Here is an 11,481-nt window from a genome sequence, read left to right as displayed (position 1 = left end):
AGGGTTTGGAGTGAGGAAAGAGAATGGTGTAAAAATATAATTATATAATGAAAAATATTTTTTTTAAAAAAAGCAAAGGAAAGAAAGAGGGTAGGAATTTGAGGGGTGAAGTTGATCTGAGAGGAAAAATGGGGAGAAGTGGGGGTGAATATGATCAAAATACATTGTATGGAAATCTCAGAGAATTAATAAAAACATAATGCTGAAAGAAAAAAAAAGCAGTCTTGTTTATACACAGCCTCTGCTTTCCCACAATTGTAACAAAAAGAGCTGCGGTAAATTTTAGCAGAAGGGATTGCTGAACAATTAAGAGGGAGAGGATAGGCATTTCCTCATGGCTCCCTGAAAAACTGCAACCAATTCTCTTTGGTGTTAACCTTCAGAGATTTGCCTTTTGCACCACAGTACAACGTTTTCCATCCTGAGAGGAGCATTCAATAAATTATTGAAAAAAGGCTGATGTGTTTTGTCCTTGGATGCAAATTTAAAGTGGCCACACAGGATTTACAACATCAAACTGCACTACAAAAAAAAAAAAAAAGAAGAAAAATTTATTTTTAATGTTTACAAAGTAACACACAAATCTAAACTTGCCAGTTGTTCAAACTATCCAATACATCTGACTGCGCAGTAGAGAAAGCATTCTTCACACCGAAGTCAAGATTAAAATGTATATCAACTTACGGTTAACTATTAAAATACTCTCATTATGGTTTTTATGGGCTTTTAATTTTTACACAGAAAAGGTAGAAAACATGATTGTTGGCCTAGAGAGGAAAAAGTTGCCGTCCAGACCAGACAGAGCTGCAGCTTCGTTCTGAGAAGTAACTGTCTTTGGGCCATGCACCCTGTCAAATGTGATGAAGCACTAACCAGGAGCCCTCACTCCGCAACACAACGCCACGATTTCTGCTGCTTCGTTTTCTGGTCCCTTCCATTTTCTAATCTCATTTCTTCACAGGAGCATCGAGGAGTTTTGTTTTACTGTTTCCTTATATTTATTTTTACCCATAGAATCTAGTTAGGGCTGTCGTGAGCACGTGAAGTATGACAATCCCTGTGGCAAGAAACAGGCAGGCAGAATAGTCACCTCCTGGTGACTGTACTCCTGAGGTTAAGTCACTCCCCTTTTCCCAGCATCCATCAGCTGTCAATTGTTCTCATTAAATTAGGGACGCTTTGACTCCTTATCCAATTGCCACTTCCTCTTACAAGATTTTCTGTCTTGATTTTGTTCTAAAAGTCATTGTGTTTGAATAACTTTGACACATTGATACCAATTTTTGTGACATTTAGCATTTTAATCCGTCAATAACTTATTTTTAAATTTATATCTTTAATATTTTGTTAATTTACAAAACATCTGACAGATTTAATATTATTTGCAACATCAATATTAGTATGTTACTTTGTTATGACGTGAGCCATGGGTTCACTTTTAAACTAATGGATAAAAAGCACAAAAGAACATAGGGACAAAAGTAAAGAAAAACAGTGAGGCTGAAACCAGGCTTACATGGATTTATGTGCCGATGAGAACGGATGAGAGCATGATTTCATCCTCCATTTCATCAAGTTGCATTATTTGTTCTTTTCCCATTAATCCATTTTTCCAAATATTATACTTCTATTTAGTTCCCTCTTGTATAGAGCCTGAGAGCTTTTACTTAATCCTGGTCTCAGAGCTATTGAGGACTATAATCATTCTTTGGAGTCAGTCTGTTTGGGGGAAATTTGCTCTTTACTGATCCTTAACAAACAGAGAATAACATTTCACAATACATTAGGAACATTTTAAGCACATAAAATATTGTATGTGTCTCCTGCTTCTGTTGGTTTACCTTACAAAATACCTACTGCTGTACTGTAGAATTGGAAAACTGACATCAAATACTTATTTCTTAAACATTTATCATTTTGGAGAGTTATGCAGAAGTATGTTAGTATAGTATGTCTATCATGTACTTTTAAATGTTAAAGCCTTGGCAATCAGAGAATGAGAACAGATCATAGCTTTGTAGAATGTCCATCCTCACAGCTCTGCAGCTGAGTGCTTCTGTGGGGTGTTTTAATAACCAATGTCAGGTTGCCAAGGTGGAAGGTAAACTCACCTGTTTTGCATAGTGATCACAAGAGTGTTCTCTCATATAATTTTATATTGCATACAAATAATTTTATTTGAAATGAAGTGATATAAAATATATAAAATGTATGTTTTACTGATAAAAACATATGAAATTAATATTAATGTATTCTTTTCAATAAATATTTGAGCACAAGCGTTCTTATTCTATAATTGACTCATTCTGCAGCCATGAATTATTAGCTACAGTGATTTTGTTTGGACAATATTAGTTGTAGTTTTTCTTATACTTACATTGAATTTTGTCCTCTATACTCAAAATTCAGAGTAATTTAGGGGGTAGAGAGATGATGGCTCAGAGGTTAAAAGTACACTATACTGTTTCAAAGGACACAAGCTCTGATCCCAGTACCTACATCAGGTGGCTGACAACCATCTATAATATAGTTCCAGGGGTTCCAAAGACGTTAACCAAAATGGGCACCCACCATGTGTGTACATATTTAAACACACACACACACAAACAAACACTTAATTAGAAAATAGAGTAAATAATAAATAATAATATACTAAATGATAAATCTTAGGTTCTGAGTTCTCCATGACCTCTTCTGTGAAGCACAGTATTATTTTTTCTGGACTGTAATATTCATACACATATTGTGTATGTTGTATCCAAATTACTTGAGACAAAAAATAATGTTTCAGGTTAGAGTACATTTTTTCAGAAATTAGAATAGTTCCTCATATAGAATGTGATACTTTTGGTATGAGATATGTGTATAAATATGACATATGAATATTCTTTACATACCTTGAATTTAATATTTTGCATTTCTGGAGCATTGCCATTTTATTAACCCATTATTTGATCTCTCACAAGTGGATAGAATACACATTCTATTATTTTCTCTTTTCATTCTCTATCAAACTGACTTCCTCCTCCTCTCACCAAGTTCTTATTCATGTTGTTTTGTTTTGGCTTTTGCCCTGTGATGCTCTGGACTTAAATCAGTTTTACTCAAATGATATCTGTCAGAAAACCCAGAAAATTTTAATGCAGATGCCAACATTTAGTAGAATATTTTATAATTATCTTTTAAAAGTAACCTAAAAACTTTGCCCTTGACTGCTAAATTAGCATGTTCTCGTAACAGTAGAATAAAGGATGCATTAGTCACTGGAAGTTTGATGCTGCTGAAATAAAACTATAAGAGTTGAAAATAGCGCCCAAGCATGTGTGTTATGCTATTTTCCTGTATTTCAGAAAGACAAACTTAATATAACTGACTGAATGCCTGCAGCTGCAGATTTTTGAAGGAGCACATGAAAGTATTTGAATGGGTAATTTCTCTAGAATATAAGAGCATTTCTTTTGATATCTCAATTAAGATAGGCTCATGATATGATGATCTCATATAGGACCAGGGCAGGTGGAACAAATCCTGCTAGTATTGTAAAGAAGTTATGAGTAGACCAAAAGAAAGCACCATGTACTCTAAAGAATTTCCATATCAAGACAAGTGGGTCCCATAGGAACTTCAAGAGTTAATTCCGGGGGGAGGGGCAAGATGGCGGCGCCGGGAGGACTCTCATTCTGAGCAGCAGCACAGCAGGATCAGCACAGTGAACAGCAATCAGAACTCTCGGCCATAAAACACAGTCATTGTGTTTCCCAGGTGAGAGGATACCCCACGGTGGGGGATTCAATCAGCTTTTAACTCACCCGGCTAAACTGCGGAAGAGATCCCGGTTCCGCCAGACGCTTGGCTGCCGGCCGCCAGCCCCAGCCCCAGCCCAGAGCCACAAGCCAGTGTCTCTGGTCACGGTCCCAGACTGAACCTTGGGCACCACACTACCAGAGACTGGAATTTTCAGTCGAGAGATAACCCCAGGGTACAGGAAACGATTGGGACCGGCCTTAGGTCACCCAGACATCCCCTGGAAAAGACTCGGGCGGGTTCCACGGGCACCCCAGGAGCCAGCCCGGAGACAGAGCCGGGGACCCAGGTTCCGGCACAGAGCCCTGCCTGCCTGCGCGCCTGATTTGCCGCCAGAGATAGAAACGGCGGGTCTCATCTCAGAGCACTCAGCTCACCCCCAACCTGAAAAGGTCCCCGGAAAATTGCCCACCTTAGGGAGCCACTCAGACTCCCAAAAGCCACAAAGGCAGACACAGGCAGTTTCTGCGCACCAGACAGCTGGCAGAGACTGAGCCGCCATCACACAGCTGTGCTCCAGGCACAGGCAAATTTCTGTGGCCAGCCAGCTGGCGGACACTGAGCAGTGTGCGCCAGGGCAAAAAAGGACACTAGGAGTCCGTGTCTCCAGAGAATCCACGGGGAAGGAAGGAAACTGTACTGATCTAAATCACCCAATCCTTCCCTAGAAAAAGTCTAGCAGTCTAGTGGGGCAGAGGCGCCAGCACTCAGCTGTGCTCCAGACACAAGCACAAACAGTTGAGGCACGCCTGATGTCCAACTGGGTCACAGCAGCTGATCATTAAATTTGCAACAAGAAACCCAGAAACAGGGCAGCTGCCCTCAGGACTTCCCTGGGAGAGAGGAGAACCCTCTCGACTAACAAAGACCACAGTTACCACTCAGGTCTATATCCCTGAGGTGAGTAACTCCTGAAAAAACACCAGCCATCCAGGGACTATACCCAAAAAGCTGAGAAGACATCCTTCAGGAAAATCCAGCTTTCTGCAAAGGGGATTCTCTCCCCCACAGGATCCCCAGGAACCACCAGAAAATAACCCCAAACTCCTAAGATAACACAATGGGTAGAGGCCAGCGTAAAAGCTCAAGCAACAAAAGACAGAGCAATATGGCATCTCCAGAACCCAGTTACCCAGGGGCAAGTAGCCCTGGACACCCCACCATAACTGAAATCCAAGAAGATGACCTAAGAAGTATGCTCATGAAGATGATAACAGAGGAAACAAATAAGATTCGTAAAGACATAGAGGAAGATAAACTCAAACAGAATATTGCCATCCGTAAAGAAATAGAGGAAGCTGCAGCCAAACAGTTTATGGCCTTTAGAAAGGAAATGCTTAAAACACTGAATGAAATGAAAGAAACAGAGTTGAAGGAACTAAAAGAAAAACAGGAAAGTACAATCAGACAGGTGAAGGAAGTAAACAAAACAACTCAAGACCTGAAGATAGAATTGGAAAAATTAAAGAAAACACAAATGGAAGAAATAATGGAAAGGAAGAATCTAGGGAAGAAAACAGGAACTACAGAGGTAAGCATAACCAACAGACTACAAGAGATGGAAGAAAGAATCTCAGGTGTAGAAGATACAATGGAAGAAATCGATGTATCTGTCAAAGAAAATGTTAAATCTGAAAAATTCCTGACACAGACCGTCCAAGAAATGCAAGACAATATGAAAAGACAAAACCTAAGAATAATAGGTATAGAGGAAAAAGAAGACTCCCTTCTCCAAGGCCCAGAAAATATTTTCAACAAAATCATTGAAGAAAATTTCCCCAAGCTAAAGGAGAGGCCAATTAGAATACATGAGGCCTACAGAACACCCAGCAAATTTGACCAGAAAAGAAAATCCTCCCGCCACATAATAATCAAAACAGTAAGTATACAGAACAAAGAAAAAATACTAAAAGCTGCAAGGGAAAAAGGCCAAGTAACATATAATGGCAAACCCATTAGAATCACACCTGACTTTTCAACAGAGACTATGAAAGCCAGAAGGGCCTGGACAGATATCATGCAGACCCTAAGAGAACACAGATGTCAGCCCAGGCTACTATACCCAGCAAAACTCTCAGTCCTCATGGATGGAGAAAACAAGATATTCAATGACAAAAACAAATTTCAACAATACCTACAAACAAATCCAGCATTACAGAAGACACTGGAAGGGAAAATACAACCCAAGAAAGCTAGCTACATTCAAGAAAACACAGGAAATAAATAACCTCACTTCAGTAAAACAAAAAGCAACCAAGCACACAACCTGATGACCACAGCCAACATCAAAATCAAGAGATCTAACAGCCACTGGTCATTAATCTCTCTCAACATCAATGGACTCAACTCTCCAATAAAAAGACACAGATTAACAGAATGGATACGTAAACAAAACCCAGCAATCTGTTGCATACAAGAAACACACCTAAGACACAAAGATAGACATTACCTGAGGGTAAAGGGTTGGAAGACGACTTTCCAAGCAAACGGACCCAAGAAGCAAGCAGGAGTAGCCATTCTAATATCTGATAAAATAGACTTTCAACCAAAATTAATCAAAAGAGATGGGGAAGGACACTTCATACTCATCAAGGGAAAATTCCACCAGGAAGACATCACAATCCTGAACATCTATGCCCCAAATACAAGGGCACCCACATTTGTGAAAGAAACATTGATAAAATTTAAAGCACATATAGATCCACACACATTAATAGTGGGAGACTTCAACACCCCACTCTCAACAAAGGACAGGTCAACCAAACAGAAATTAAACAAAGAAACAATGTCTCTGACAGAGGTCATGAATCAAATGGACCTAACAGACATTTACAGAACTTTACACCCAAACAAAAAAGAATTTACCTTCTTTTCAGCACCTCATGGAACCTTCTCCAAAATAGACCACATAGTGGGTCACAAAGCAAGCCTCAACAAATACAAGAAGATTGAAATAATCCCATGTATCTTGTCTGATCACCATGGAATAAAGCTGGACCTCAACAATAACAGAAATAACAAAAAGCCTACACACACATGGAAACTGAACAACTTGTTACTAAATGACAGCTGGGTCAGGGAAGAAATAAAGAAAGAAATTAAAGTCTTTCTAGAAATCAATGAAAATGAAGACACAACATACCCGAACTTATGGGACACAATGAAAGCAGTGCTAAGAGGAAAGTTCATAGCACTAAGTGCCTTCAAAAAGAAATTTGAGACAGCTCATTCAAGCACCCTAATGGCTCACTTAAAAACCCTAGAAAAAGAAGAAGCAGACACACCAAGAAGGAGTAGACGGCTGGAAATAATCAAACTCAGGGCTGAAATCAATCAATTGGAAACAAATAAAACAATTCAAAGAATCAATGAAACCAAGAGCTGGTTCTTTGAGAAAATCAACAAGATCGACAAACCCTTAGCCAGGCTAACTAAAAGGCAGAGAGACACCACCCAAATCAACAAAATCAGAAATGAAAAGGGGGATATAACTACAGACACTGAGGAAATCCAAACAATCATTAGGACTTACTTCAAAAGTCTATATGCCACAAAATTTGAAAATCTAAATGAAATGGACAATTTTCTTGATCGATTTGACTTACCAAAGCTGAACCAGGACCAGGTAAATCAACTAAATAGACCTATATCCCCCAAAGAAATAGAGGCGGTCATCAAAAGTCTCCCATCCAAAAAAAGCCCAGGACCAGATGGCTTCAGCGCAGAATTCTACCAGACCTTAAAAGAAGAGCTAACACCAATTCTCTTCAAACTATTCCACAAAATAGAAACAGAAGGAATATTACCAAATTCATTCTATGAAGCCACAGTCACCTTGGTACCTAAACCTCACAAAGACTCAACAAAGAAAGAGAATTTCCGGCCAATCTCCCTTATGAACAGTGATGCAAAAATACTTAATAAAATACTTGCAAACCGAATCCAAGAACACATCAAAGATATTATCCACTATGACCAAGTAGGCTTCATCCCAGGTATGCAGGGGTGGTTCAATATACGGAAATCCATCAATGTGATCCACCATATTAACAAACTGAAAGAAAAAAACCACATGATAATCTCCCTAGATGCTGAAAAAGCCTTTGACAAAATCCAACATCCATTCATGTTCAAAGTATTGGAGAGATCAGGGATACAAGGCACATATCTAAACATAGTAAAGGCGATATACAGCAAGCCTATAGCCAACATCAAACTGAATGGAGAGAAACTTAAAGCAATCCCACTGAAATCAGGGACAAGACAAGGCTGTCCACTCTCTCCATATCTCTTCAACATAGTGTTGGAAGTCCTTGCTAGAGCAATAAGACAGTTGAAGGAGATCAAGGGGATACAAATTGGAAAGGAAGAAGTCAAATTATCACTATTTGCAGATGATATGATAGTATACGTGAGTGACCCCAAAAACTCTACCAGGGAACTCCTACAGCTGATAAACACCTTCAGCAAAGTGGCAGGATACAAAATTAACTCAAAAAAATCAGTAGCCCTCCTGTATACAAAAGACAAAAGGGCTGAGAAAGAAATTAAGGAAACAACACCCTTCACAATAGCCACAAATGACATAAGGTACCTCGGAGTAACCCTAACCAAGGAAGTCAAAGACTTGTATGAAAAAAATTTCAAATCTCTGAAGAAAGAATTAGAAGAAGATATGAGAAGATGGAAAGATCTCCCATGCTCATGGCTTGGTAGGATTAACATAGTAAAAATGGCCATCTTACCAAAAGCAATCTACAGATTCAATGCAATGCCCATCAAATTACCAACACAATTCTTTACAGACCTGGAAAGGAAAATTCTCAACTTCATATGGAATAACAAGAAACCCAGAATTGCTAAAACAATCCTCTACAATAAAAGATCTTCTGGAGGTATCTCCATCCCTGATCTTAAGTTGTACTATAGAGCAACAGTTTTAAAAACTGCATGGTACTGGCATAGAAACAGAATGGTGGATCAATGGAACCGAACAGAGGACCCAGAAATAAACCCACACACTTATGGACACCTGATCTTTGACAAAGACGCCAAAACCATACAATGGAAAAAAGATAGCATCTTCAACAAATGGTGCTGGTCTAACTGGATGTCTACATGTAGAAAAATGAAAATAGATCCATACTTGTCACCCTGCACAAAACTGAAGTCCAAGTGGATCAAAGACCTCAACATAAAACCAGACACATTAAATCGGCTTGAAAAAAAAGTGGGAAATACCCTAGAACTCATTGGTACAGGGGGAAACTTCCTGAACAGAACACCAACAGCACAGACTTTAAGAGCAACAACCAATAAATGGGACCTCATGAAACTGAAAAGCTTCTGTAAAGCAAAGGACACTGTCATCAAAACAAAGCGACCACCTACAGATTGGGAAAGAATCTTCACCAACCCTTTATCTGACAGAGGACTCATATCCAGTATATATAAAGAACTAAAGAAGCTGAAAAGCAGCAAACCAAGTAATCCACTTAAAAAATGGGGAACAGAGCTAAAAAGAGAATTCTCTGTAGAGGAATACCGAATGGCAGAGAATCACTTAAAGAAATGCTCAACCTCATTAGCCATTAGGGAAATGCAAATCAAAACAACCCTGAGATTTCACCTTACACCCATGAGAATGGCCAAGATCAAAAACTCAAGTGACAACACATGCTGGAGAGGTTGTGGAGAAAGGGGAACCCTTCTCCACTGCTGGTGGGAATGTAAACTTGTACAACCACTCTGGAAATCAATCTGGCGCTTTCTCAGACAACTAGGAATAGCGCTTCCTCAAGATCCAGCCATACCACTACTGGGCATATATCCAAAAGAGGCTCAAGTACACAAAAAGGACATTTGCTCAACCATGTTTGTAGCAGCTTTATTTGTAATAGCCAGAAGCTGGAAACAACCCAGATGCCCCTCAACTGAAGAATGGATGCAGAAATTGTGGTCCATCTACACAATGGAATATTACTCAGCAATGAAAAATAAGGAAATCATGAAATTTGCAGGTAAATGGTGGGATCTGGAAAGGATCATCCTGAGTGAGTTGTCTCAGAAGCAAAAAGACACACATGGTATATACTCACTCATATAGACATACAACATAGGACAAACCCACTAAAACCTGTGCATCTAAAGAAACTAAGCAAGAGAGAGGACCCTAACTAAAACGTCCAATCCCCATCCAGAAAGGCAAAGAGGATGGACATCAGAAGAAGAAGAAAACAGGAAACAACCTAGGAACCTACCACAGAGGGCCTCTGAAAGCCTCTGCCCTTCAGACTATCAAAGCAGATGCTGAGCCTGATGGGCAACTGTTGGGCAGAGTGAACGGAATTTTAGGTAAGAACTGGGAAATAGTAAGAGCTGGAGAGGACAGGGTCTCCACAAGGAGAGCAACAGAACAAGAAAATTTGAACATAGGGAACTTCCCAGTGACTCATACTCCAACCAAGGACTATTCATGGAGATAACCTAGAACCCCTGCACAGATGTAGCCCAGGGCAGTTCAGAGTCCAATTGGGTTACATAGTAATGTGAAGAGGGACTGCCTCTGACATAATCTGATTGGCCTGCTCTTTGATCACCTCCCTCTGGGGGGGGGGGTGCACCCTTACCAGGCCACAGTACAGGACAATACAGCCACTTTTGATGTGAACTGACAGACTAAGAACAGAAAGGAGAGGAGAACCTCCCCTATTAGTGGACTTGGGGAGTGGCATGCAAGCAGAGGGAGGAGGGAGGGTGGAATTGGGATGGGAGGAGGGAGCGGCTTATAGGGGGATGCAGAATGAATAAAGTGTAATTGATGAAAAAAAAAAAAAAAAAAAAAAGAGTTAATTCCACTGTAAGCAGAATAAATTTTGGATTTTTTTTTCACTACAACAGAATTCTACATATTTTATGTAACATTTGATTTCTTAAATAAATATTTAACTTGTATTTCCATAAAAATTAAACAAAATTTCTAAATAAAAAAATAAAACCCTAAAATTCACTTGTGTATTACATATTAAGCAATGTAAATTGAGACTAGCGAGGTCAGCAGTGGTGATGTGTGCCTTTAATCCCAGTACTCTGAAGGCAGAGGCAGGTGAATCTCTAAGTTAGAGGCCAGACTGATCTACTGAGTGAGTTCCAGGACAGCAAAAGATATACAGCAAGAGATATAGCCTGTCTTGAAAAAGCTCTTCTTGAAGGAGAAGAAAGAGGAGGAGAAGGAAGAGGAGGAGGAGGAGGAGGGGGAAGGGGGAGGATAAGGGGGAGGGGAAGGGGAAGAGGAAGAACAACAAAAAGAAAATGAAGAACAAGAACAGAAACAGGAACTAGCACAAGAACAAGAACAAGAAGAAAAAGAATAACATGAAGAATAGTGACTGTACTGGTTACCTGTTATCACCTAGACACAGACTAGGCTCACCTGTGAACTGTTTCTATTGGATTGGTCTGAGGCTGTATCTATGAAGCCCACTTCTCAGCAGGTGGTTCTGCATTGTGTAATAAAGGCAGCTGAGCAAACCACAGAACACATTCCTCTGTGGTCATTGCTTAGTTCTTTTTTTTTTTTCCATTTTTTTTAATATTAGTTACAATTTGTTAACTTTGTATCCCTGCTGTATCCCCTCCCTATTTCCCACCCAATCCCACCCTCCCTTTCTCATCTCC

Source organism: Meriones unguiculatus, chromosome 16 (genome assembly GCF_030254825.1).
Source record: "Meriones unguiculatus strain TT.TT164.6M chromosome 16, Bangor_MerUng_6.1, whole genome shotgun sequence".
NCBI lineage: Eukaryota > Metazoa > Chordata > Mammalia > Rodentia > Muridae > Meriones > Meriones unguiculatus.
This window is presented reverse-complemented; position numbering follows the sequence as displayed.